Consider the following 27,422-nt stretch of genomic DNA (forward strand, 5'->3'; position numbering starts at 1 on the left):
TAGTACAACTCAGATTTTCAGTGGGCCGATTTTTGTTTTTTATGTTGTATAAGCTCGAATTTAGGGCCATTACTCTCCACTTTCAGCCCTCCGCCTCACACCCGGGAGAGTGTCTAGCACTCGAGCGATAAAAAAAAGATAAACCATAACTCGCGGGCGTAGCCTAAAACGACGGTCCATACGATCATCTAGGGTCAGATCCCAAAAGTTTTCCCCCAAAAACATAACATCAAATATTTAGACACATGCATGAAATATTAAATGAAATCTATTTATAAAATTTTTTGTACGAATGGGTTGTAATGAGCCTATTTAATCCATGATTTGCAACAGTGATGCTACAGTACCAGCCGCTAATTATAAATTAATGTCGGTACACTCAAACAGGAGTACCCTCTCCTACAATACAAGGACGAAGGCGCTCAGGAGCGGCAACCACGGACCACGGGTCCGGACCCCGCGGACAGGTCCCGAACCTCCGCGGGCTGGACCTGGGTCTCTACAAGTGCAAGCCGGACCTCCAAGAGGCCTGAGTCATCGAGCCAGCCAAGGGACCCGGACCCAGCACCCTATTTGGGTAGGAGTCCGGAGCCCTCGCAAGCCCCTGTGGCACGGCCGCCGACCCCAGGGTCTGGCGCCGCCACGTGTCCCACAGGGCCGACCTCCAGACCTCCGCTCCCCGCTTGGGCAGGGGTCCGGAACCGCCACGTGCCCCTGTGGGCACGGCCGCCGACCCTCAGATCCGGTGCCGCCACGTGTCCCACAGGCACGAGTCTTCTGCCTGAAGCTAACCCTCCTGTCGCATTAAATGCTGGTGGTAGGGGCATGCGTTGCCAGAGCAGGGCATCGGATACCCACTCACGGGTTGGACAGACGTGACATGACAACACGGTAAGCCCGCCTGTTTCCAAAGCGGCTCGTCTGTTACCGAGGCACGCAGCAGTGTAGTTGAGGCACTCTAGCTTGAGGCCTGGCCTCCTAAGCTCTGTTCCACAGGTCTGGCTGCGTATCTCAATGGACCTCTGCCAACGGGATCCAGAACCACGTGAGCAAGTTACTAAACGCCAGTCCTAAGTTGTGTACAGGACAGGGGCCAGAGTACCTGGAGACCGGCAGCGCCAGCTACTGGCGTTGCAGGGGATGAATTCCCCCGCGGAGAACACCGGTGCGGTCCGTCCGAGCAGGCGTCAACCACGACATGGATTTGGCCCCACCTGCGGGTTAATACCTCACCCGCAGGTGGGCCCGGGGGCCACTGGCACGTGGCAGCTCCGAACCCCTCCCGAGCGGAGTGCTGAACCGAGGGCTCGGGGGGTCCGGATAGGCACGTGGAGGTCCCGGACCCGACTGTGGGGGTCCGAATCCACGGCAGAAGACCCTGAGCATTTCCATCTCTGGGACACGTGGCGTCACCGGACATGTCCCTATGTGGTGGAGTAGGTCCGAGGCCGTTGGCCCAGTGAGACGGAGTCGGACCGCTGGGGTCCGGCTGTTCAGGCCCTCAGGGCGTAGTTACGGATAACTACGCGTGTATCAGCCTTGACACAGTAGGAGTGGGTAGCCCGGTCTGGGTACACCGACAATTAATCATGGATTAATTACTATCATTAGATCCGTCTCGCGATTTACAACCCATTCATATAAAAAGTTTTATAGATAGACTTCATTTAATACAACAAATTAGCGAGATTCTATTCCAAAAATTTTTGGCACAAAGAACTAAACACGGCCCTAGCCTTACGTGCAGCGAAATGACCTAGCATTTCTGAGTGGATTGGATTCTAGATTTTAAGTCCAGTCTTAATGTGAATTTCATAGAGGATTTCATAGCAATAAATATTATCAATTTTGCTGACATGGCAAGGAGAGAGAATATATAGATTCGAGATAAAATCTGGATTGTGCTATTTGGATATCTGGTTTTGAGGGGTTATGCCCCCACCGTTTTTCATTGAGAGGGAGCGACTTTATGTTTGCATTCCTTTTGTGCTAAAGATGGCTGGAGGGGTTACGATGCCCCCTCCACCGTTTTTTTATCAAAAGGCACTAATATAGTAACGGAGCAACTTTGGCTTCTAGGCCGAAGAAACTTCTTGAAATTCGCTTCTACCAAGGGTCGAACTGAGGATCTGAGAAGTGCTACCGAAGCTATATAACTAAATCAGCTAGAGGCTTTTTTGTAAGAAACAAAATATATATCATGTATCATCCATTCATGCATGCACGTATACCTGCATACGCATGAGCAAATCGGAAGACTCCTTCCTCCTGAAGCGGTTCTCGGTGAACTCTCGGCGCACCTTCTCCACCTCAGCGCGCTCCTCCGGCGTGCCATGGTCGGGGTCGAACTCCCACACCGCCCGCCCGAGGAAGCCGTTCGTCGACCGCAGCCACGGGCCGCCGGCACCGCCGCCCTCCGACACCTTGAGCCTCCACATGTTTTGCTGACCGGAACAATAAGCTAGCCTGCTCGAGGGAACAGCGGCAGAGCCCAAGTTTTATATGCATGCAAAGACGCGGCGGCGCCGCCGGAAGACGACCACGTCAAGATCGAGCTACCATTCTACCACCACATACCAGCCTCCTATCACTTGTGGTTGGAGGAATTGATGGCGCCTGTGGAACCTAGCTAGAATGGAGCACCTGATCGACGGGCTGCTACAGTACGTCTCTCCCACGCTTGATGAATTTGTGCAAGGAAAGAAAAAAAATAGAGGGGAGAGGAAGAGGCTTGTTGTTGCCGGCGGCCGACGTATATTATTGTTTCGTCATTCCTATCGGTTATTAACACACCTATATATACACTCCAAGACAGATATGAAGTCAACTCAATACAAGCATCTCAACTACTTCAAAAAGAAAATACAAGCATCACATAAAAATAATAAAGAGACTCGCACTTAGATGGACAGGGACGGTTTCACCACGACAAAGAACATTCTCCTAATAACTAGTTAGGCAATGACATTTTATCTCTGCATTCGGCTATTATTGCTTTTTTTTTTTACAAAACACGAACAGATAAATGACCTTACTATCGATGCCCCCATCTCCTACGTACCACGGGTGAATGTGTGGGGATGCAAACTTAGGTCTTGTTTGGATACTAGTGGATTGAAGTGGAATGGGAGGGATTGAAGGAGAAGTTAGTTCATTTTAGACTGAGTCCCCCTCATTATTCCCCTCCAATCCACCCCTATCCAAACAAATATGGGGTGTGGACTGGAGATCGAAATGGCTGCTTACCCATCAGTTACCATGCAACTTTGCATATGTAGATGGTTATTCTTCTTTTTTCTTCTCAGTTTCATGCATTCATCAGGACTCAGGAGTTCGATCATGCACTTGCTTATTGTTCTTTATTTTCCACTTGTCCTCAGTTTCATTCAGGGATTATATTCCAGTTGTTGTCACTCAACCAATAATAAACAGCACTAGCTTGTATAGGCACCCGATATACGTACGCAATAGTCTCCAAGAAAAGGACAGAAATATTTAGAAGACTAATAAATGTTATTGGTTGTACGTACCTCCTTTCAGACAAAGAGCATCGTCCACATTCTTCAGGGAGAATGGGAGATGGAGATGGAGATGCCATGCTTGATTCCTGCCCATGCATGGTTTTGTCGCTATAGAGTCCGTCACACACAGCTGTTATATGTTTCCACTAGTCCTGACCTGGATAGAGACTCATACAATCCCTTGTTAACTGCTGCTGGACTCGGTCGTCTCTCCCTGATTATATGCATGATTCCGGTGTGGGTACGCGGTACGGTTACACCCTGTTGTCCGTTGTGGCACGGCATTTTCGAGTGGTACTCCTGATAACTAACAAGCATCATCAGAATTTTGTGTTGAAGACAGCAGATTTGTTCAAAGACTAATCGATATATATGCATGTATGTTTATTCCCGTAGCAGTGTTGACTTGGCTTCTCTTCAACACCCGCTGACATCTAACAACAAACGCTAGCTCCAAACAAATGTATGGGAGATGCCTCGCACAAACCAAGGGTTATGATGCACAGCAATCTCCTCGTCTCGTCTCCATCGATGCGTACGTTCACCTACCCCCAAGGCTCCAATAATGCAGATCCCAGTTAGTAGAATAAGGGCATGTTTAATTTGGATGGGCTAAAGTTGCGTGCTAAACTTTGGTACTTATTAGCACCTCCAATAATAGAGCCACCTCCAATAGGCACAAGTTGAAGATTACGCATGACTTCTTGGGTGCTTATAACACCATGATAATTGAATAACCTTCGATCAGCTTTTAAAGTCTTTCGGAAGCTCTTTTTCATTACTTCATTGCTGACTCAGCTTCAAGTGGAAATCGAAGGTTGCCAATGATCTTCACAAGAGCAATAGAAGCTCCTGTGACCTTCGGGTCTGCCTTCAGAAGGACAGTGGAACAACCCTACAGCCTTCGAGACTACCGAAAGTCGTCCCTAAAGATGGCCGAAGGTGAAGACACGTGAAGGGCATGAATGAAGGGTCAGAGATTACCTTCGGCATCACATGAGAAACGTGATTCAGTAGGAGTAGATAATGTGTACACTTTAAGCTTTGGATGCAGATGATTTTTTGGATATCATAGTTCACATTTTTTTACACCTTGTTTCTATTACATCTGCAAACCTTCTCCTCATTTCTGTTTCAACTTCACTCGCTCGAACCCAGCAGAGGCATCCACCATGGTCTTAGCTCGACTAAACAACATATGATGGCACCCGCAAAGAAGAAGCCTACCGCAACCTCCGGAGCTAATGGAGCCAGAGCTTGAGACACAAGACCAGACCCCTTCAGAGAAGAAAACAGTTACCTTCGAGGACACCACTGAGCAAGAGCACAACGCTAGAGTAGGCAAGCAAGAAAAAGGTAGCTGCAACTCAAGAAAGTGGAGATGATGAACTACCAAGCGCTCAGCAAAAAGACCTAGCTTCGATCATTGCTCAGCTCAAGAACATTGAAAAAGCCAATGACAAAATCAGTGCACAGGTGGCCACAAAGCAAAAAGCTACTCAACAAAGTCGATAGGCTCAGCAATTCGCCGAAGCCAAATGCAAGTTATCAGCTGAAATACCACCAAGCAGAGCTCGAGAACCTCCAAAGAGCACCGGAGAATGAGCATGATGAATATGAAAAGGAGCAAAAAGCAAAACCATCACTCCATTAGGGCTTCCCACCACACGGAAAGCCAAAACCTTCACCATGAGCCACCATCGCCCCAAGGGTCACTTTCAAGGGAGCATCCACCGCCAACCACCTCTTCACCCTTATTCGACCCCCAACTCACCATTAACCGTGATCCTGCAGCAAACCCCTTGGCCACAAGGCTACAAATCTACTCAACTCACCAAGTACAACGGCTCAATAGCTCCAACCCAGTTCCTCATGACTTAGGAGGCCACAATTGCATCTTTTGGTGGGGACGATCCAATTATGGCAAAATCCTTCATCATGGCTCGCGAAGGTCCGGTCACTAACTGGTACTCCTATCTAACACCAAGGTTTGTTCTAAGTTGGAACAACCTCAAGCTCAAACTGAAGCAAGGCTTCCAAGGCTTCGGAAAAATCAAAACAACCTCCGTGATATGTCCCAATGCCTTAAAGAAGATAAAGAACCTCTTTATGATTACTTTCAAAGGTTCGTTCATAATAAGGTTCAGACTTCCAACTTCCCCGAAGACATAGCAATCAGAAAATGCACCACAGGATCGCTCCCAGGTCTACTAGCATCCCATCTCTCAAGAGAGCCACCCACCACACTCAGCGCCCTATACGCAGAGATGGAAAAGTATATAAGGTTCAATGCTGACCAGAAGAGAAGGGTTGAACAAAGAAAAATGATGAGATAAGAAAATGCTGTCCAGCAAGGATGGCAACACCCTACCCAACATAGCAGAAGACCTTAGACTCAACACTACATTTTTCTGGTTGAATTTTTCAAGATAACGACCTACAAAGCATCTTAGAGCCTTTCATGACACCACATCCTACTACGCCTTCCACAAACAATGCAGCCACAAATAGCCACCATTCCCCCAAAGGGGTGGGAGGTCCAACCGTGGCAGAGGTCGACGCAGATGCCGAGGTTGAGGGCCTTCGCACCCGAACCAGCTTCCACAACCAAGCCAACCAAGAAAATTCTTCTGCCATTTCCACAAAAACAATTTGGACCTTACCACCAGCTAATGCCCAGAAAAGAGGAAAACTCTCAAAAGAATGGAGGCTAAGAAAAAAATCCAAGCTAATAAGGCACACCAGTTGGTCTGGTCTACCCTACTATCTAACCTTCCCACCTACACTCGCATTCAACTCCACCCATACCCCGCCAATTGGCAGACTCCAACTATAAACAACCTTCACAAGCAGCAAGCCACACTCCCATGCAAGAAGAATTGGACCCACCTCCGCCAAGGCCAACAGCAAAACAAGAAGGCCAAAACTCTCAAACCGCACAACCCTTGGTACTCCCCACCTTAGGGACGATAATGCCTATCCTCAGAGGCTCATCTTTTGACTACTTCAGATAGGTCCACAACATCTTGGTGGATCGACCTGTGGTCAAAACCTAATGGTTCCACATGCCAAATCCCCTTCTCCGAGGAGGACATCAACATCATCAGCTACCCGAACTCTGATACCCTAGTGATTGAAGCAAATATCCAGGGATGGACAATCGGGAAGATTCTAGTAGACACTGAAGCTCAACCGACATCATCTTCACCAGCACCTTGTTGTCATTTCTTACGCTCAATAGAATATGGATTCCGCAAGCGCACAGAATCACCGCTATAGCACTTCACCTTTGAGTATTCCAGGGAATCATGTATTTCCTCAGGGAAGCACTATGGTTAAAGAGTATTGGAGAATCGACTGACAAACTTTACAAGAGATATCAACCGACTAACTTAGTGGGGGTAAGCCTAATATGATAGGATGAGATAATGGCCAGCGATGACCGTCTGACACAGGAGACTGTACTCCTTAGAGAGGTAAGCAGCAAGGAGGACAACGAGCGAGAAAGATTCCTAAAACACTTCTAAACTATCGAGCTAGCCTCTCTAGACTAAACCTTGTTTCTAACAAGTTACCGGGAACCTAGAGCTTACTTCGGTGGCTGGAAGAGGAAGGACTTCAGAAAGGGATGAGAGGGGAGTCCAACGGCAACCTGCAACTACTGCTATGAAAACTCCCGAACGTGGTGGACTACGAGGGACGGACATGGCTGTCATCACCTGCCGCCTACCACAACGGTTTTGTGGGGTGGAACAGACTTTCTAGCTAAAACTGAGCCCAGACACCACTTCCGTACTCTGTGTTAGGATTTCTCTTGTCGCGACCAAGAGAAATCTCCCTCAACCTAGGGAACTAACTTGAGCCTCCCTAGTCCGGGCGAGAAAACCCGTAAGGTAAGATCCCGATAAACAAGATAGGTACAAAGCCTAAGCTAGAGGAATTACTTCCCCACACAAGAAAGATAACTTGGAAAGATAAATAAATGCAGAAGGTAAGGTGACTCGAAAAGATAAAGAAGATAACTTATATTGATAAATGTCAAAGAAAAAGATACAAGAGCTTATACCCGACTTCCAATGACGACTTCGGAATCCCGAGACAAGCTCGACTCGACTCACTCTAGGAAACAAAAGTGAGAAGAGAGAACTTCTTTGGTGTGTGTCTTACAAGTGAGGGATGAGGTCCTATTTATACTAGCTAGAGGTCGGTATCTGGCCGAGGCGTCAGTTGTACGCAAGAGGGTCGGTTGATGTAGCTTCCATGCGAAGATGAACTTGAGACGCTGCAAAGTGGGGCCGGCCTCTTCCAGGCCGACCGGCCTGGGATTTTCTCTATTTGTAACCGCCCTTCTCGTGGACGCTCCTGATCTCCTCCTGGTGTCGGTGTGGGTTGCTTGGCTTCAACGCTGAAATTTGTAGGCCAGCCGGCCTCTTCTAGGTTGGCCGGCCTAGGTTTGGCACATCTCAGCCTATCGTTTCACTGACATCTTGATCCAAGGGTGCATGAAGTCCATAGTGATGCTTCGGGCCAAAAGATCTCGGTAAGTGCTGAAGCTGGGTCCTTCAATCCATGTGCTAGGCCTTTCGGTCTATTTGATCAAACCAACTTACAATTCATGGTTTAGAGGTAATGTGAGCGTGTCACTTCACTCCTGGACTAAAGACGTGGCATAGTTAATGGAGGTGCTAGGCCTGCCGGCCTAGGCAAGGCCGACCGACCGGCTTGGGTTTTTCCCAGTTTCGGCTCATTTTTGGTATATTATCTCCTGAAAGCACAACTCATCCAAAACTTGTGGAACTTGTTAGAAATAAGAAAAATATGTATGGAACATGGTGTAAATCTCATTTTATTCCCGAAAAGTTGATGGTCAAAATGGAAAATAATGGCCGTCAACACTCCCTCAAGCTTAAACTTTTGCTCGTCCTCGAGCAAAGCTAAACCTGAGGCTCGGTGGATCAGGAGTTGCATCAATGCTCATAACTTGCAGAAACCTTATGCACAACATATTACTCTAACCCATATGTACTTTGAATAAGTTGGTTCATACCTTGGTTTCTGGTAGATGGTGCTTATTGGCATTTCATCCCTCGTCTTGGGCAGTTGAGAGATTGAATAACCTTTACCGAAATATTTCCTGCTTCTTGTTCAGGTTCCTATCTCGAAATATTTTGCTAGTTTTCAAAAAGTGGTTCAAGATTCCCCAATGGCACTCTCAAGTCGCTCAAGGCGTCTGATCCTCACCATGGTCGAACAATTTGACCATCTTCTTCCTACTATAAGGCTGATAGGTGGAGTTTTTAGGTAGGGAGAGTGTAGTATACCTTGGTTATCTGTGTTGCCGAGCCAAAGAGTGGTTCGCAGAAGGTTGGTACTCGATCAAATCCCGATCTTATGGAAGGTAAAATGTTCAGGGGAGAGGGAGGAAATGGACTCACACTTAGAAAATTTTTGGTCTTTTTATTTGAGCCCCTTATTTCAACTCTTTTGAGTGGAGGTATGGGTCTTGTCTCTCTATTTTTTTTCATTGCTTCTACTCCAGTTTTTTTTAAAGAAGATAACCCACACTCCATAATGATAGAGTTTTTGGAATTGAGCATTGCTTGAATAGACATTAGAGATGGATAGGCTCACTGTGGAGATTTTGGGTTTTTGTTGTGATGGGAATTGTCTGGCAAAGGTGGATATCAATACCCATGGCAGGTGATTGACATGCCAGACATTTTGAGGCTAGCAAAACAATGGGTATGCAAAGGAGATAGATCGGTAGATGACAAGTGTCTTCCTTGAACGGACTCACCATTCGACAGAGCTCAAAATAACTCAAGATGGCTTATATAGTTTCATATGATAAAATATTATGGCTTTGTGTAGGGCATGTAAACCAAATGGGAGATCTTTACCATGTTTTATTTTAAAGAAATTCCGAGAGGTTCCCTACTAGAGCATGCAGTTTTATTCCGAGTCGGGCCATCTCAAATCTCACAACAACTTAGACTAGGAAATCAAACTCATGCTCCCACTCAAACCAGATTTTAGTGGAACTACTTATGTGCCAACTAGTTCAAGTACTAGGAGAGTAAACAGTTGTATACGAGGCACTTGCAAAGCATGGACAGAGCAACTATACATCATTTCCATGATAAGAGCTTACATGGATTTCCACACATAAAAGCTGGGAGTTTTATTCAAAGCATGAAATAATTTTTTTGTGCTTTAATTTATTTATTTATTTTGTTTTTATTTTTATTTTATTTTATTTTATACTTTTACTTTTTTTGAGTTTTTGAATGATTTAAACGAACTATTTTTTTTAGGACACAAGACAAAAGGATAGGACGGATGACTTATCTGGATACATCGGCACCCCCCCAAGCTTGAATGAAGCTCACTAGGTCTGCCATCTTGGCTGATTTTTTTTTGTATGCAATGTAAAATGAAAAGAATGCATTTGCGAAAATTTAAACATGCCATGATGTGAAAGGAGAAAAACTGTGCAAGAAGATAAACTATCCTATATGCAAATACAAGAATGGATAACTACCACGTATATCATGGCAAGGGCTCGAGTTTCTCGTCCTGAGCAAGACTATCCATACTTTGGGTTCGGTCGTCGTCACCTGATGGAGACGTTGGTGGCGATACTTTCTTCCGCCATAGGCAGAGTTACTTCGATCTCTTTCTTCCCAAATTCCAGAAAATTCATACGTTGGATATTCCACTTCGCGTTCCGTTAGTTATACACCTTAATCTCCTCTCGAGTTCGAAGATTCTCCACGAATTCGATGAGGGAATATTGCTTCTCCAGCTCTTTCACGGATTCCTTCCGGTTGAAACTTTTGATCTGTGAGCATTTTTCACCCTTCGGTCTGAAATCGAATCTCTCATTCTGCCCATTGATGTTGAGTTGGATTACTCCAACTCCCGCATCAATATGTGCATTTATCATACTCAAGAATGGCCTCACCAATATGAGAGGGATCGTAGTGTCGACCTCCATGTCAAGAATGACAAAATCAACGGGGATGAAGAAATTCTATATTTTCATTGGAATATCCTCGGCGATCCCCGCGGGAAAGATGAATTGATTGGTCTGCTAGCCGCAAACACATGGCATTAGGAGAAAGTGCATGATGGTTAAGTTTATCATAAATTACCTTTGGCATGACACTGATGCTTGCTCGCAGATTGCAAAGAGCGTGCTTAAAGTGTTGAGCTCCGATGGAACATGTGATGGTGGGGCATCCTGGTTTCTTCTTCTTCTCCATGAGAGGGTTGAGTATAGATGTGCTACACTCATCCGTAAGCTGCACGACCTCGGTGGTCGGTAGGACCCTCTTATTGCCAAGGATATCCTTGAGATACTTGGCGTACGTGGGAACCTGCATAGTATCAAAAAGTGGTTTGTTGCCATAAAACTTCTTAGTTACCTCGATGAACTTGTGTAAGCATCTAGGCCCTCAAGGTATGTTTCGGTGATTAATGTCAACCATTATTGTGACTAATGAGTTTGTGCAGTTTAATAGATCATTATCGCTCATTTGGTCATATGTCAAAAGAGGCCCCTCAATTTCATTATTCAAAAAGGCGATCTCGGTATTCAACTCAATTTTATGTCAAGACTAAGGATCTTTCTAGTCCTAAGTGTCATTAGGTTGAGAAGGACACTTAGGTTAGTATAGGTTTTATAGTTTTGTAGTGATCGCACTATTAAGAGGGGTTAAGGCTAAGTAACTTGAGCATGGACATGATCATTTGAAAATGGATGCACACTATGGTCACTCAGGTTTCTAGAAGTTCAAATAAGTGGTTCTCAAACTATATCTCAAGAATATTTGGATTTCATTCAAGACTCAAATCAGAAAAGACAAAATCAGAAAAAGTCTATACACCGGTTTAACCGACGCTCTCAATTTTCTATACGTCGGTTAAACGAAGTCAGCAGAGTCTGGACAAATTCAATACACCGGTTAAACCGACGTGTTTGAAATTAACGTCGGTGCATTAGTCCAGAGTTGGTTTTTCCAGGGTATTTCAAGTTCTATACACCGGTTAAACCGACGATGTTTGAATCAAGACGTCGGTGCAATTGACCAGTGAGATGGTTTTTCAGAGGAATTCAAAAGTTGTACTCACCGGTTAAACCGACGATAGGTTTGAGTTAACGTCGGTGCAGTTGTCCAGAGACTTGGTTTTTCAGTTGATCAGTGGACAACTACACTCACCGGTTAAACCGATGATACGTCGGTCAATCTGCCCAAGTGGTAACGGCTAGTTTTCAGAAGTGGCAGTTTACATTCACCGGTTAAACCGACGCTGGCTATTGGAGGGACGTCGGATTAACCGGCGCTACGCAGTTTTCTGGCAGCTTTTCTCCAACGGCTCTATCTGTGTGAGCTGCCTATATATACCCCTCCAATGGGTCATTTCGCCCACTCTTGACACCAGGCAACATCCATACACTCATACTATAGTCAAGAGCCACCTTGAGCTTCATCATTCACATACTTGTGCATTCAATCAATCAAGAAGCAAGATTAAGGACTTGAGTAGAGAGAAGCTAGTGTGCATCCGTTCTTGGTGATCGGTTCTTGCTCAAGTGAAGGCCTTAGCTTGTTACTCTTGGTGATTGGCATCACCTAGGCGATCTTGGTGATCGAGGTGTTTTCTCGCGGAGCTTGCCAAGGATTGTGGGAGCCCGGAGAAGAAGATTGTACGTGGCTTGATCTCCACCACGCCGGGATGGTGAACGGAGACTCTTAGTGAGCGCCCTCGTCTCGGTGACTTGGGAGGTGACAAGACTCTTTGAGAGTGTCACAACGTGGATTAGGGGTGTGTGCCATCACATCGATACCACGGGAAAAAATCCGGTCGTCTCTTGTTCACTCTCTTTATTCAAGCATTTTTCTTTCTTGCAATTTACTCATGTGCTTGACTTAGAGATCATAACTTAGCTCTACCTTGCTAGGCTTTACTTTGCTTTTATCTCTCTTAGCTTGTTTAGGTAGCTTAGTTATCCGGTTGGTGAATTGGTGCCCTACTAGCTTTGCATAGGTTAAGGTTGCTTTACTTTGTTTTAGAAATTGAAAAAGGCCCAATTCACCCCCCCTCTTGGTCCATCAATCCTTACAATTGGTATCAGAGCCTCGTTGCTCATTTGGATCATTAGGCTTCACCGCCTAGAGCTATGGCCAAGATGGGTGGTTCGCCGCCTCACTTCGAGGGCAAGAACTTTGCTTATTGGAAAGTTCGCATGGCCGCATATCTTGATGCGATTGCCCCCGAAGTGTGGTTGGCCACTAAGACCGGGTTCACCGGAACTCCCACCACCGAACAATTAAAATGGAATGCCAAGGCTAGAAATGCAATTTTCGAAGCTATTAGTGAGGAAGTCTTTGCTAGAGTAAATGGCATGGACTTAGCAAGTGATATTTGGAAGGAGCTCATTGAAATTCATGAAGGTTCCACTAAAGTTCGTGAGCAAAAATATCACTTGTTTAGAGCTAAGTATGATTCTTTTAAAATGCTAGCTCATGAAAATTGCAATGATATGTACTCTCGCTTGAATGTCATTGTCAAGGACATTAATGCACTTGAAATATCCAAAATTGACAGTGCCTCCATCAATCGCAAGATTCTCATGCTCCTCCCGAAGCCCAAGTATAACATCATCAATGCTATGCTTCAAAAGGAGAATCTTGACACAATGGAAGTAGGAGAACTTGTGGGCGAAATTCGCGCTCATGAGATGAGTATCCTTGGTATGTCCGAAGAGCCAACTTCAAGCAAATCAATTGCTCTAAAGACCAAGGCAAACAAAGCCCGCAAGCTCAAGATGATCAAGCAAGATTCAAGCTCAAGCAATGAAGAAGATGATCATCATGAAAGCTCATCCGATGTTGAAGATGATGGAGAGCTTGCTCTCATGATGAGAAAGTTCACCCGCTTGAATGACAAGATCAACAAGAAGGGTTTCAACTTTGACTCAAAAAAGGGAATGTTCCGGCCAATGGATGTCAAGAACAAAATTTGCTACAATTGTGGAGAAAAAGGTCACATCCGTCCAAATTGCCCCAAGCCGGACAAAAGAAACAAGGACAACAAGAGCAAGCATCGCCATGATTCAAGCGATGATGAAGAAGAAGAAAGGAAAAACAAGAACAAGAGACTTGGGAAGAAAAAGAGCCATGACAAGAAGACCAAGCTCTTCCCAAAGAAGAAAGGGCACACCAAGAGAAGCTTCTTGGTGGAAAAACAAGAGTGGGTGACCGATGTCTCATCAAGCGAAGAGTCAAGTGATGAATAAGACATAGTCACCATCGCCCTCACAAAAGAAGAACCATCACTACCTCCACCTCCAATGTGCCTCATGGCTAAAGATAACTCTAAGGTATGTGAGAGTGAAAATGATAGTGATGATGAGCTTGACCCTAATGAGTTTGCTAACCTCATTAATGAGTATACATCCGTCATCAAGAGGGAAAAGGGCAAAGTCAAGGTTCTTGAGAGCACTCGTGCCAAGTTAGAGCTTGCCCACTCCGATTTGCTTGGCAAATACAATGACTTGCTTAAAAAGCACAATGAGTCACTTGTACTTGCTAAGCAAGTTGAAGAGAGCCACAAAAAGCTTAAACAAGAGCATAGGGAGTTGGCTCACAAGTATCAAGAACTTGAATTTGCCTATGAAGCAACTGACCCAAGTCTTGAGAACTTTGCTCATGAAACTATTGAGAAGGTCAATGCTTCTACTTCATGTGATGACCTACTCATTAATGCAAATGCTACTAATGTTTTGCCCGAGCTTGCACCTTCTAGGGAAAAGGAATTGATGGATCAAGTTGCAAGCCTCAAGAGTAGTGTGGAGAAGCTCTCAAGAGTAGAATACATCCACAAAGAGATTCTCTTCAACAATGCCCGTGACTATGACAAAAGAGGTCTTGGTTCATTTCCGGAGCCAAACATAGCCACTACTCCTTCTCCGGAGATAAAGATTAGCTTCATCAAGGAAGTTGGATCATATTGCCAACATTGCCAAGTCACCGGGCACCACACTAGGGAGTGCACTTTACCATCACGTCCTCTTCCTAAATTACCCAAGAATTACTCTTCAATGTTTCAAAATAACCATTTTCTCTTGAGTAAAGTGAAGGGCAAGGTGAAGGCCAAATTCATTGGCAAACTCACTAAGGAGTCAAAGAAAAAGCTCCCCAAGCAACTTTGGGTCCCAAAAGCTCTTGTCACACATGTGCAAGGCCCAAAGCTTGTTTGGGTTCCTAAAACTCAAAAGTGAATTCTCATGTGTGTAGGTGAACTACAAAGCCGGTGGAAAACATTGGGTACTAGATAGCGGTTGCTCTCAACATATGACCGGCAATGATAGCATGTTCACCTCCCTTGAAGACCCCGGCGATCATGAACATGTCACCTATGGTGATAACTCAAGGGGAAAAGTTTTAGGTTTGGGTAGAATAGCTATCTCTAAAGATTTATCTATTTCTAATGTCTTGTTTGTAGAAGCTCTTAGTTTTAATCTTATTTCTATTGCTCAATTGTGTGATCTTGGACTAACGTGTACCTTTGACAAGAATGGTGTTGTAGTAACTCTTGAAGAAGACAAGTCAATGGTATTCACGGGGTTTAGGTATGGCAACATCTATTTAGTGGACTTCTCTTCAAAGCAAACAAGTACCATGACATGCCTCTTCATCAAGTCTTCTCTTGGGTGGCTTTGGCATAGAAGAATTGCTCATATTGGCATGAGCAACCTCAAGAAAGCCCACAAGAGAGGGATGATCACCGGCTTGAAGGATGTCACGTTTGACAAAAACAAGCTATGTAAAGCATGCCAAGCCGGGAAGCAAGTTGCAACACATCATCCCATCAAGACGATGTTGTCTACCTCCAAGCCGCTCGAGCTACTTCATATGGATCTCTTTGGTCCAACTACATACAAGAGCATTGGTGGTAACCTCTATTGCCTAGTAATTGTTGATGATTTTTCACGTTACACTTGGGTCATGTTTTTAGGCGATAAGGGTGAAACTCCGGAAATCTTCAAGACTTTTGCAAGAAGAGCTCAAAGGGAGTACAACTCTCCAATTGTGAAGATCCGGAGTGACAACGGCACCGAGTTCAAAAATATGAAGACTGAAGAATGGTGCGATGAAGAGGGCATCAAGCATGAGTTTTCCGCCACCTACACACCTCAACAAAATGGAGTGGTGGAAAGAAAGAACAAGACACTCATCACCCTAGCTAGAGCAATGTTGGATGATTATGGCACGTCCGAGAAGTTTTGGGCGGAAGCAATCAACACGGCGTGTCATGCATCCAACCGAGTATATCCTCACCGACTCCTCAAGAAAACTCCATATGAGCTCATCACCGGGAAGAAACCAAATATATCATACTTTCGAGTCTTTGGTTGCAAATGCTTCATCTACAAGAAGAAAAGGCTCGGTAAGTTTGAAAGTAGATGTGATGAAGGTTTCTTTCTTGGTTATGCATCAAACTCCAAAGCATATAGAGTATTCAATCAAACCTCCGGGTTAGTTGAAGAAACATGTGATGTGGAGTTTGATGAATCTAATGGCTCCCAAGAGGAGGTTGTTGGCTATGAAAATATAGGTGATGAGGAGATTGATGAAGTTTTGAAGAATATGTCCATTGGGGATATCAAGCCGGAAGAGGTGCATGAAGGCAATGATCAAGGGGGAGGACCTTCCTCATCTACACCAAGCACCTCCACGGCGCCCCAAGTGGATGAAGATCAAGAAAAAGATGATACACAATGTCAAGAAGATGTGCCAACGCCAACACCCCAAGTTCAAGAACAAGAAGAGCAAAGTGTTCCACCACAAGCACAAGTCACCCATGATCCACCCCAACAAGCATCCACGCAAGTACCGCTAGTGAAGCATGGTCGCATCTCCAAGGATCATCCAATTGGTCAAATCATTGGTAGTCCATCAAAGGGAGTAAGAACTCGCTCTAAACATGCTTCATTTTGCGAATATCACTCGTTTGTTTCTTGTATTGAACCCACTAGCATAGAGGAAGCGCTTGAGGACTCGGATTGGGTGATGGCCATGCAAGATGAGTTGAACAACTTCACCCGCAATGAAGTTTGGGTCCTCGAAGCTCCTCTGAAAGACAAAAACATCATCGGCACCAAGTGGGTCTTTCGAAACAAGCAAGATGAACATGGGGTGGTGATACGCAACAAAGCAAGACTTGTGGCAAAAGGGTTCTCTCAAGTCGAAGGTTTGGATTTTGGTGAAACTTTTGCTCCGGTCGCAAGACTTGAAGCTATCCGTATTCTTCTTGCTTACTCTTCACATCATAACATTAAGTTGTATCAAATGGATGTGAAAAGTGCATTCTTAAATGGCGTTATTAACGAACTTGTTTATGTTGAGCAACCTCCCGGGTTTGAAGATCCGAGGAATCCTAACCATGTTTATAGGTTGCACAAGGCACTCTATGGGCTCAAACAAGCTCCAAGGGCTTGGTATGAGAGGCTTCGTGACTTCCTAATCATGCAAGGCTTCAAGATCGGGAGGGTGGACACCACTTTGTTCACTAAAGACGTCAACGGGGATCTTTTTATTTGTCAAATTTATGTTGACGATATTATCTTTGGCTCAACTAATGATTTACTAAGCCATGAGTTTGCTACCATGATGTCTAGGGAATTCGAGATGTCCATGATTGGCGAATTGACCTTCTTCCTTGGTTTTCAAGTCAAACAAATGAAGGAAGGGACATTCATCCATCAAGAAAAGTACACCAAAGATATCTTGAAGAAGTTCAAGATGGATGAGTGCAAGCCAATCAAGACACCCATGGCAACCAATGGGCATCTCGACTTGGATGTGGACGATAAACCGGTTGATCAATCCCTCTATCGTTCTATGATAGGGTCTTTGCTTTACCTTACCGCATCTAGGCCCGATATAATGTTTAGTGTGTGCTTGTGTGCCCGCTTTCAAGCTAACCCAAAGGAGTCACACCTCTCGGCTGTGAATAGGATCCTTCGGTATCTCAAGCACACCCCAAGCATAGGCTTGTGGTACCCCAAAGGCGCTAGCTTAGATCTCTTGGGATACTCGGATTCGGATTTTGCCGGAAGCCGTGTGGATCGTAAGAGTACCTCCGGGGGTTGCCACTTGCTTGGGCATTCTCTAGTTTCTTGGTCAAGTAAGAAGCAAAATTCCGTGGCTTTGTCCACCGCGGAAGCGGAATATATAGCGGCCGGTGCATGTTGTGCCCAAATCCTATATATGAAGCAAACCCTTTTGGACTTTGGTGTGAAACTAGATAGGATCCCACTCCTTTGTGACAATGAAAGTGCCGTAAAAATTGCCAAGAATCCGGTTCAACACTCTCGCATAAAGCACATTGATATTCGCCATCACTTCTTGCGTGATCACGAAGCCAAAGGAGACATATCTCTTCAAGGTGTGAGATCCGAGGAGCAATTGGCGGATATTTTCACAAAACCATTAGACGAGAGTACCTGTGTTAGGCTAAGGAATGAGCTTAATGTGTTAGATGCGGCAAACGTCATGTAAGTTGCCATGTCATATATAAAAAGGCATACATATAGGACACTTGTCTAACCATGGTAAGATAGTGATGAGCAAGGGTTTAGCTAGAGGTGGTGGTCCACTTGTTTTCCTCTAGGCTTGTAGAAAGGCTCATCATGAAGAAGCTTCCCGAGGGTTCAAACTTGACAAGTAGATCTTAAATTCTTGTTATGCATTTCTTGTCATATAGATGTGCACTTCATGTTTACTTTTCTTTCGCATATGGTTGTAGCTTGCATTATCATTGCATGCGTAAGGGTCACAAAGGAGATCACTTGATGAAAATGAGACTTGTTTTCATATACAAGATCTTAATTCATGAAAAGTGAATAGAGCAAAGTGTTAGGTACGTTATTGCCTAGTGAGTCATGTCATAATGAGTTTGAAGCTCTCTATCTTCAATATTCCTATGACAAGGCTCATACATTTTATTTGGCGCTTTGTCTCTCTTGCGGCTTTTTCTTGTGTTTGAAAAGAAAATTATTTAAGCAAGTATGCTATCCTATTTATTTTGAGGGGTAAAGTCGCCTATGCAAGTCCATTAACTTGAGTTTATTTGAGTTTTATAAGTTTACTGGACTTAGCATAGAAGAGTGAGCTGAGTGTGGGGTTTTTGGCTTCACCGGTTAAACCGACGTTCAAAGGATCTATACCCATCGGTTTAACCGGCGTTACTAACTTGTGGCTCAGCTCAGTCAAGTTTCAGACGTTCAACCGACGTATTCAAAAGTCAGAGCATCGGATCAACTGGTGATCATAAATGCAGATCAGACCTAGCAATCAACCGGCGTTTTGATCAATCAACCGACGAGTACAAATTACATATCATCGGTTCAACCGGTGTTCAGTTTCAGATCTGCAGAGTCTCGGGTGAACTGCACCGACGCAATCAACCGGCGCTCAAACCCTAGGCATCGGATCGACCGGCGTTAAGGAAAATCGTGGGTCCCACCTGTCATATATGTCTCTTGCCCCGGGCTGCCGGTCTCTATTTTCTTTCTCTCTTCACGCCGCCGCCGCCCGACTCGATCCCTTCGTGCCGCCGCCTTCCCTTCGCGCCGCCGCCGTACCTCCACACCGCCGCCGTGCGCCCGCGCTGCCACCTCCGTGCGCCGTTCTCGCACGCTCGCCGCGCCGCCCGCGCAACCACTCTGCGCCGCCTGCGCGCGTAGCCACCGCCGCCGCTTGCACTTTGCCCCTACGCCGCCCGCACGTGCCTTCTTTGCCCAGCACTGCCGTGCTCCACGCCATCCACGCGCTCAGAGCCGCAGCTTCCACACGTCGAGCAGCCCACGCAGCCGCGCCGCCTTCGCTTTCTCACGCCGCAGCTACCACCGCTTCGCGCACGCAAACTGTTCGAGGGTTTGCCCGCGCCGCTTTTCGCACCGTTCGCGCGCCACGTTCTTGCCTTCGCCAGTAGAGATGGGTCGCGAGAAGAGGAAGGGAAAGGAAGTCGTTGTCGAGAAGCCCGCTCGCAAGCGGACTCGTGCAGAGAAGGAGGCCGAGAGGGCCGAGATGGTGGCCAAGGCCGCCGAGGAGCAGGCATCAGGCCGTGCTCGTCCGTTCCAGATCAGGGAGGACCCCAGAGGCAGAGGCAGAGGCAGGGGTATGGGCAGAGTGAGAGGTGCCAGGGCCACCAGAGCCGCGACGGCAGCAGCAGCAGAGTCAGATCAGTCAGATACAGCTGCAGATTCAGATTCAGAGGCAGAGCAGTCTGAGCAGTCTCAGGGGCAGAGCACACAGGAGTCACCGACTCTACGACGGTCTGGCCGCACTCGGCAGACATCCCCAGCAGCAGAGACTTCACCAGCGACCAAGCGTCGCACTGGACCGAGGACGCGAGGAGGTCACCAGCCACAGGAACCTCGCAGGTCCGCAGCTGCAGCAGCAGCAGCTCGTAGAGCCGAGGCCCTAGAGGCCGAGCACGCAGTGTTCCGTATGGACACTGTTGTGTGTCTGGAGCCAGGTGTGCTGCTCCAGAACTTGACCAAGGCCAATGCGGCGAAGGTCAAGAGGCTTAGGTGGAGTGTTCAGGAGGAGGACTGGTTCCCCGTGACCCGTGACAGCCGAGTCGACCGTAGGTTCTGGACGCTTCTTCAGGCCAGTTTCTACAAGACCTACCAGAGGCGGGGTCACAGGATCTTCCCGCACAGAGTGCTTGACTGGGTGTCTCTGAGGACAGCCGCAGGGGGAGCAGATGTCAGAGAGCACTTCGCTCACTTCAGGGGCCTGCCCAGGTTACTCCAGATTGAGCAGAACAGATATATTGAGGACTGGGTCAGAGTCTTCTATGCCACGGCCTGGATTGCTCCCGAGCGTCGAGCAGTACACTTTGTTTATGGAGGCCAGGTCTTTGGTTTGTCGAGAGCGACGATAGCAGGGATTCTCGGAGTTGACTTAGTTGACGTCTCCCTGCACGAGATGGTTTACGGAGATGCAGATCCACCGCGTAGAGCGATGATTGGCGGGATTGCACCTTCTCATGAGGCGATCTCTCAGTGTTTCCGCCAGCCGTTCCCTGCCTCCTACGCCAGAGTTCCCAGCCTGCTGACCCCAGAGGCATACGCAGTACACATGGCACTCCGGAGGACTTTGCTACCGAGGAGTGGCTACCCAGAGGGGTTTACAGGACTGCAGCAGCTCCTGCTTCTACACATCCTCACTCACGAGCCGTTTGACATAGTTGACTTTATTCTGGCTGAGATAGAGGATGTGATCACAGACGGGATGGGTGTGGTGCGACAGTTTCCCTTTGCACACTGGATCAGCTATATATGTTCTATGATTGTGCCAGCAGAGTCACCCATCAGCGCTCCCTACCGTCACGACGAGGCTCCCCGGTTCCCAGTTTACCGACCGACAGCTCCACAGGACCGGAGGAGGGGCAGACAGGCAGAGAGAGCTGCCATGGCACAGTTGTCACCAGAGGCACAGGCTCGTGTGGCACAGGAGGACGAGGCACTGCTTGCCGCCGAGGCACAGCTTCCCGGAGGAGAGGATGAGATACACTGGTATGAGCTTGAGTCAGACTCCTCCGAGGACGTAGAGTACTTCCCTGCATCAGCCCCAGCTAGTCACGACCACGAGGCAGGGGGGTCTAGAGAGCCAGCTCCAGAGTCACCAGCACCTGCTACAGTCTCTGAGTCCCAGGTGTCTCAGCCGTCCGAGCTCACCGCACTTCTACAGCAGCTCGTGACTCAGCAGAGAGAGGACAGGCTTGCACAGGAGGAGGCCAGGAGAGCCCATGAGGCTCAGCTTGCTGCTATACAGAGAGAGGCCGCCTGAGAGCGGGCTGCGACCGAGGAGCGTTTTGTCGGGCTTATCGACAGAGTTTCACAGAGGACAGATGCTCAGTTTCAGCAGATGCAGCAGGGGATGATGGCGATGTTCGGGATGATCTCACAGCTTTACTCTCACACCGGACTCGCCCCGCAGCAGCCAGGCCTTCAGGGTGTTGGAGCACCTCAGCTTGCCGTTACACCAGCTCCAGCCCCTACTGCAGCTCCAGCTACCTCAGCGACACCGGAGACCACGTTCTCGATGTCCGCATTACTTGGGTCTGCCGGTCGTCCACTGTTCTCTCCACTACCAGCGACTTCACTCTTCCAGGAGTCTCCTTCAGCAGTCCAGTCAGTCGCCCTCCCCGTCGTACCACAGACACTACCTTCAGGGGGAGGAGGAGAGGGTTCCTTGCTTCAGCAGCCGTCACAGCCGGCAGCTTCAGCACTCACTACTTCAGGTGTTGACACATCTTCTGCTGAGCCGGTTACTACTTCTACGGACCCTCTTCCAGGCAGTGCCAACACGCGAGCCTCTACCACAGCTACACCCCCAGTCACTTCAGATCCAGCAGGCAGTTCTGACCAGCAGCTCCCGTCTGTCACCGAGGGTACACCGTCCGACGACGACGACGATGATGACCCGGACCGCTTCCTTGCAGTACCACGACAGCCGGACCAGTAGCTCGCCTTTTTGGTGCTTTGACGCCAAAGGGGGAGAGAGTCAGGGGGAGTCAGAGTTAGGGGGAGGGTAGAGCTAGAGAGAGCTCGTAGTTATCAGGACTTTGATTCTTTGTATCATTTGGTGTTAGTTCATGGATATGTACATTTGTCGCTTGAGTATGCCGTGCTTTGAGACATATCTATGGATTTCATTTGAGCCGTTGTGCTCTTTGGTCCTTCTTTCCGAGTTCGCTTGTGTTTATCTTGCTTTATCTTTCTCGCTCTCTCGTTATTTATGGTTGTGTTGTCATCAATCACCAAAAAGGGGGAGATTGTAAGCATCTAGGCCCTCAAGGTATGTTTCGGTGATTAATGACAACCATTATTGTGACTAATGAGTTTGTGCAGTTTAATAGATCATTATCGCTCATTTGGTCATATGTCAAAAGAGGCCCCTCAATTTCATTATTCAAAAAGGCGATCTCGGTATTCAACTCAATTTTATGTCAAGACTAAGGATCTTTCTAGTCCTAAGTGTCATTAGGTTGAGAAGGACACTTAGGTTAGTATAGGTTTTATAGTTTTGTAGTGATCGCACTATTAAGAGGGGTTAAGGCTAAGTAACTTGAGCATGGACATGATCATTTGAAAATGGATGCACACTATGGTCACTCAGGTTTCTAGAAGTTCAAATAAGTGGTTCTCAAACTATATCTCAAGAATATTTGGATTTCATTCAAGACTCAAATCAGAAAAGACAAAATCAGAAAAAGTCTATACACCGGTTTAACCGACGCTCTCAATTTTCTATACGTCGGTTAAACGAAGTCAGCAGAGTCTGGACAAATTCAATACACCGGTTAAACCGACGTGTTTGAAATTAACGTCGGTGCATTAGTCCAGAGTTGGTTTTTCCAGGGTATTTCAAGTTCTATACACCGGTTAAACCGACGATGTTTGAATCAAGACGTCGGTGCAATTGACCAGTGAGATGGTTTTTCAGAGGAATTCAAAAGTTGTACTCACCGGTTAAACCGACGATAGGTTTGAGTTAACGTCGGTGCAGTTGTCCAGAGACTTGGTTTTTCAGTTGATCAGTGGACAACTACACTCACCGGTTAAACCGATGATACGTCGGTCAATCTGCCCAAGTGGTAACGGCTAGTTTTCAGAAGTGGCAGTTTACATTCACCGGTTAAACCAACGCTGGCTATTGGAGGGACGTCGGATTAACCGGCGCTACGCAGTTTTCTGGCAGCTTTTCTCCAACGGCTCTATCTGTGTGAGCTGCCTATATATACCCCTCCAATGGGTCATTTCGCCCACTCTTGACACCAGGCAACATCCATACACTCATACTATAGTCAAGAGCCACCTTGAGCTTCATCATTCACATACTTGTGCATTCAATCAATCAAGAAGCAAGATTAAGGACTTGAGTAGAGAGAAGCTAGTGTGCATCCGTTCTTGGTGATCGGTTCGTGCTCAAGTGAAGGCCTTAGCTTGTTACTCTTGGTGATTGGCATCACCTAGGCGATCTTGGTGATCGAGGTGTTTTCTCGCGGAGCTTGCCAAGGATTGTGGGAGCCCGGAGAAGAAGATTGTACGTGGCTTGATCTCCACCACGCCGGGATGGTGAACGGAGACTCTTAGTGAGCGCCCTCGTCTCGGTGACTTGGGAGGTGACAAGACTCCTTGAGAGTGTCACAACGTGGATTAGGGGTGTGTGCCAACACATCGATACCACGGGAAAAAATCCGGTCGTCTCTTGTTCACTCTCTTTATTCAAGCATTTTTCTTTCTTGCAATTTACTCATGTGCTTGACTTAGAGATCATAACTTAGCTCTACCTTGCTAGGCTTTACTTTGCTTTATCTCTCTTAGCTTGTGTAGGTAGCTTAGTTATCCGGTTGGTGAATTGGTGCCCTACTAGCTTTGCATAGGTTAAGGTTGCTTTACTTTGTTTTAGAAATTGAAAAAGGCCCAATTCACCCCCCCCTCTTGGTCCATCGATCCTTACAACTTGCCAAATTGCTCGTCGGCCACCGGCCTCCTTCTCTGCTCTAGAAACGGTAAGGCGGTTGTATCGTGACAGTCCTGTGAAGTTTTAGGGGGGTTCCACGGGGTCTTCCTGGGTAGCAATGGTGTTGGATTCTTCAGCATTCTCTAGCACCCCGTCTTTAGCATCGGTATTCCTAGCGGTTACGATCTTCCACCGTGTACCTGCATCTTGTGTAAGAGGTGGTTTCTGTGCAGATTGTCTTGCCCGCACAACTACTGCACTCACACTTTCTTTCGGGGTCACTTCTAGTTGCCCGGATAGCTTCCCCGTGTCATGGTTAAGGCAGGATGGTATACCTGCATCCTGCGGAAGATGTGGTTTATGTGCAGATTGTCTTGCCCGCACAGCTACCGCATTCACACTTTCTTTCTGGGTCACTTCCGGTTGCCCCGGATAGCTTTCTCGTGTCATGGTTAAGGCAGCATGAGGCCAGCTCAGTTACTTTAGTTTCTATCAATTTGTTGAAACTCAATTGATGTTTAATAATAGAATTAAAACCATCTAGTTGCACAACCAAAGACTCGAGAATTTTATCATTAGTAAGAAATTTCTCACTAATATTGTCATTCATTTGTTTTTGTCGTACATGAAGTCTTTAAGCTAGGGCTGAAAACTATTATTAAAATTGTTACCTTGTTGTTGGCCGAAGAGGAGGTCGGGCTTAGAATTTCAACCTTGCTGAGGACGACAGTCTGTGTCATCGGGAGTGTCGTTCCCAATGGAATGCTCGTCCTCTTGAGTGAATGGGCAAGACTTGCCCAAGTGTCCAGTATTGCCGCATTTCTCACATGTCATCTGAGACTCAGTAATCTTGTTGACCTCCTGATGCGAAGATTCCAACTTTTCTATGAGAAGATCCATCTTGGGTGCCAGCACATTGACACTATCAATTTCATGTATTTCTTTTGCATGGGCCGGCTTCCTATTTTCCTTCCAACTCTGGTTGGAAGCAACCTTGTCGATGAGCGTTCTAGCTCCTGCAACATCGAGGGAGAGAAATGCCCCTCCCGCTGCTGCGTCCATGTGATCTTGCGATCGCTGGTTCATGCAATGGATGAAGTTCTGAATGATAAGCCATTCTTCCATGCCATGGTGTGGGCATGCTGCAATGTATTCCTGAAGACGTTCCCAGGCTTCTAGGACTGTCTCATCCTGGAGTTGTTCAAAACTGGAAATCCTGTTCCGAAGGGCATTGGTTTTGCCCACTGGAAAGTACTTGACCAGAAAAGCATTGGAGCACATAGCCCAAGTGTTGAATGCGTCCTTGTAGGTGTAGAACCACGTCTTTGATTTCCCAAGCAAAGAGAATGGGAACAATCAAAGACGAACATTATCCATCATAGTGCCTTTTGGGTTGATTATGTTGCTCATTCTAGAAAATTCTGTAGATGAGCATGGGCATCCTCTGATGCCTTTCCGCAGAAGGTACTTGTTTGAACCATGTTGACAAGCCCAGTCTTTGTCTCAAAGCTATGAGTGCCTTGGTCATTGTTCAGTCCAGTAGGGATATGGCTATTGGACAGGGTTGAGAATTGACGGAGTGTCTTTTGAGCCATGGGTATTGAAGCTGGTGTTGTCAAACCTTGATCCTAAGAAAATTTCTTCTGGTAGGACGACTATGCGTTAAACAATTCACCCAATTCTTTCTAGATCTGAGTTGAAATGATATGGTAGATCAAAACTGGTCCTGCACTGCTCTGCTGAAATCACAAAGATACCGAGAGCAATGGTAATCCCGCTAAAATTAGCGGTGATAAATTAGTAAATTTTATCAAACTATTCGACGATATCTTTAGCCAATTGCTTCCCCGGCAACGGTGCCAGAAATACTTGTTGGTGTTTCTTACGCTCAATAGAATATGGATTCCGCAAGTGCACAGAATCACCGCTGTAGCACTTTAATTTGGAGTATTCCAGGGTATCATATTGTTCCTCAGGGAAGCACTATGGTTAAAGAGTATCAGAGAATCGACTGACAAATTTTACTTGAGATATCAACCGACTAACTTAGTGGGGGTAAGCCTGATATGATAGGATAAGATAATGGCCAACTATGACCGTCTGACACAGGAGACTCTAATCCTTAGAGAGATAAGCAGCTGGGAGGATAACGAGCGAGAAAGACTCCTAAAACACTTCTAAACTATCGAGCTAGCCTCTCTAGACTAGACCTTGTTTCTAACTAGTTATCGCGAACCTATAGCTTAATTTGGCGACCGGAAGAGGAAGGACTTCAGAAAGGGATGAGAGAGGAGTCCAACGGCAACCTGCAACTACTGCTATGAAAATACCCGAACGTGGTGGACTACGAGGGACGGACAGTGTTGTCACCACCTACCACCTACCACAACAGTTCCGTGGGGGTGGAACACACTTTCGAGCTAACACTGAGCCCAGACACCACATCCGTACTCTGTGTTAGGATTTCTCTTGTCGCGAACAAGAGAAATCCCCCTCAACCTAGGGAACTAATTTGAGCCTCCCTAGTCCGGGCGAGAAAACCCGTAAGGTAAGATCCCGATAAACAAGATAGGTACAAAGCCTAAGCTAGAGGAATTACTTCCGCACACAAGCAAGATAACTTGGAAAGATAAATAAATGCGGAAGGTAAAGATGACTCGAAAAAGATAAAGAAGATAACTTATATTGATGAATGTCAAAAGAAAAGATACAAGAGCTTATACCCGACTTCCGATGACGACTCCGAAATCCTGAGACAAGCTCGACTCGACTCTAACTCCCAAACTACCTAACCTACTCTAGGAAACAAAAGTGAGAAGAGAGAACTCCTTTGGTGTGTATCTTACAAGTGAGGGATGAGGTCCTATTTATACTAGTTAGAGGTCGGTATTTGGCCGAGGCGTCAGTTGTACGCAAGAGGGTCGGTTGACGTAGCTTCCACGCGAAGATGAATTTGAGACTCTGTAAAGTGGGGCTGGCCGGCCTGGGATTTTCTCCATTTGTAACTGCCCTTCTCGTGGACGCTCCTGATCTCCTCCTAGTGTCGGTGTGGGTTGCTTGGCTTCAACGCTGAAATTTGTAGGCCGGTCGGCCTCTCCTAGGCCAGCCGGCCTGGGTTTGGCACATCTCGGCCTCCCGTTTCACCGACATCTTGATCCAAGGGTGCATGAAGTCCATAGTGGTGCTCCGGGCCAAAAGATCTTGGTTAGTGCTGCAGGTGGGTCCTTCAATCCATGTGCTACGTCTTTCAATCCATTTGACCAAACCAACTTGCAATCCATGGTTTAGAGGTAATGTGAGCGTGTCACTTCACTCTTGGACCGAAGATGTGGCATAGTTAGTGGAGATGCTA

General features: G+C 46.7%; 1 non-coding gene and 1 pseudogene across 1 annotated transcript; one reads left to right on the forward strand and one right to left on the reverse strand.

Annotated features, from left to right (window-relative positions):
* LOC120655681 overlaps window positions 1-2,438 on the reverse strand; it is a 28,834-nt pseudogene extending 26,396 nt beyond the window's left edge.
* Window positions 2,439-25,193: 22,755 nt separating this feature from the next.
* LOC120657927 lies at window positions 25,194-25,300 on the forward strand. The gene has a single exon (XR_005668456.1). It is a non-coding gene; the product is annotated as a small nucleolar RNA R71 (small nucleolar RNA).
* Window positions 25,301-27,422: the final 2,122 nt, after the last annotated feature.

Source organism: Panicum virgatum, chromosome 1N (genome assembly GCF_016808335.1).
Source record: "Panicum virgatum strain AP13 chromosome 1N, P.virgatum_v5, whole genome shotgun sequence".
Classification (NCBI taxonomy): domain Eukaryota; kingdom Viridiplantae; phylum Streptophyta; class Magnoliopsida; order Poales; family Poaceae; genus Panicum; species Panicum virgatum.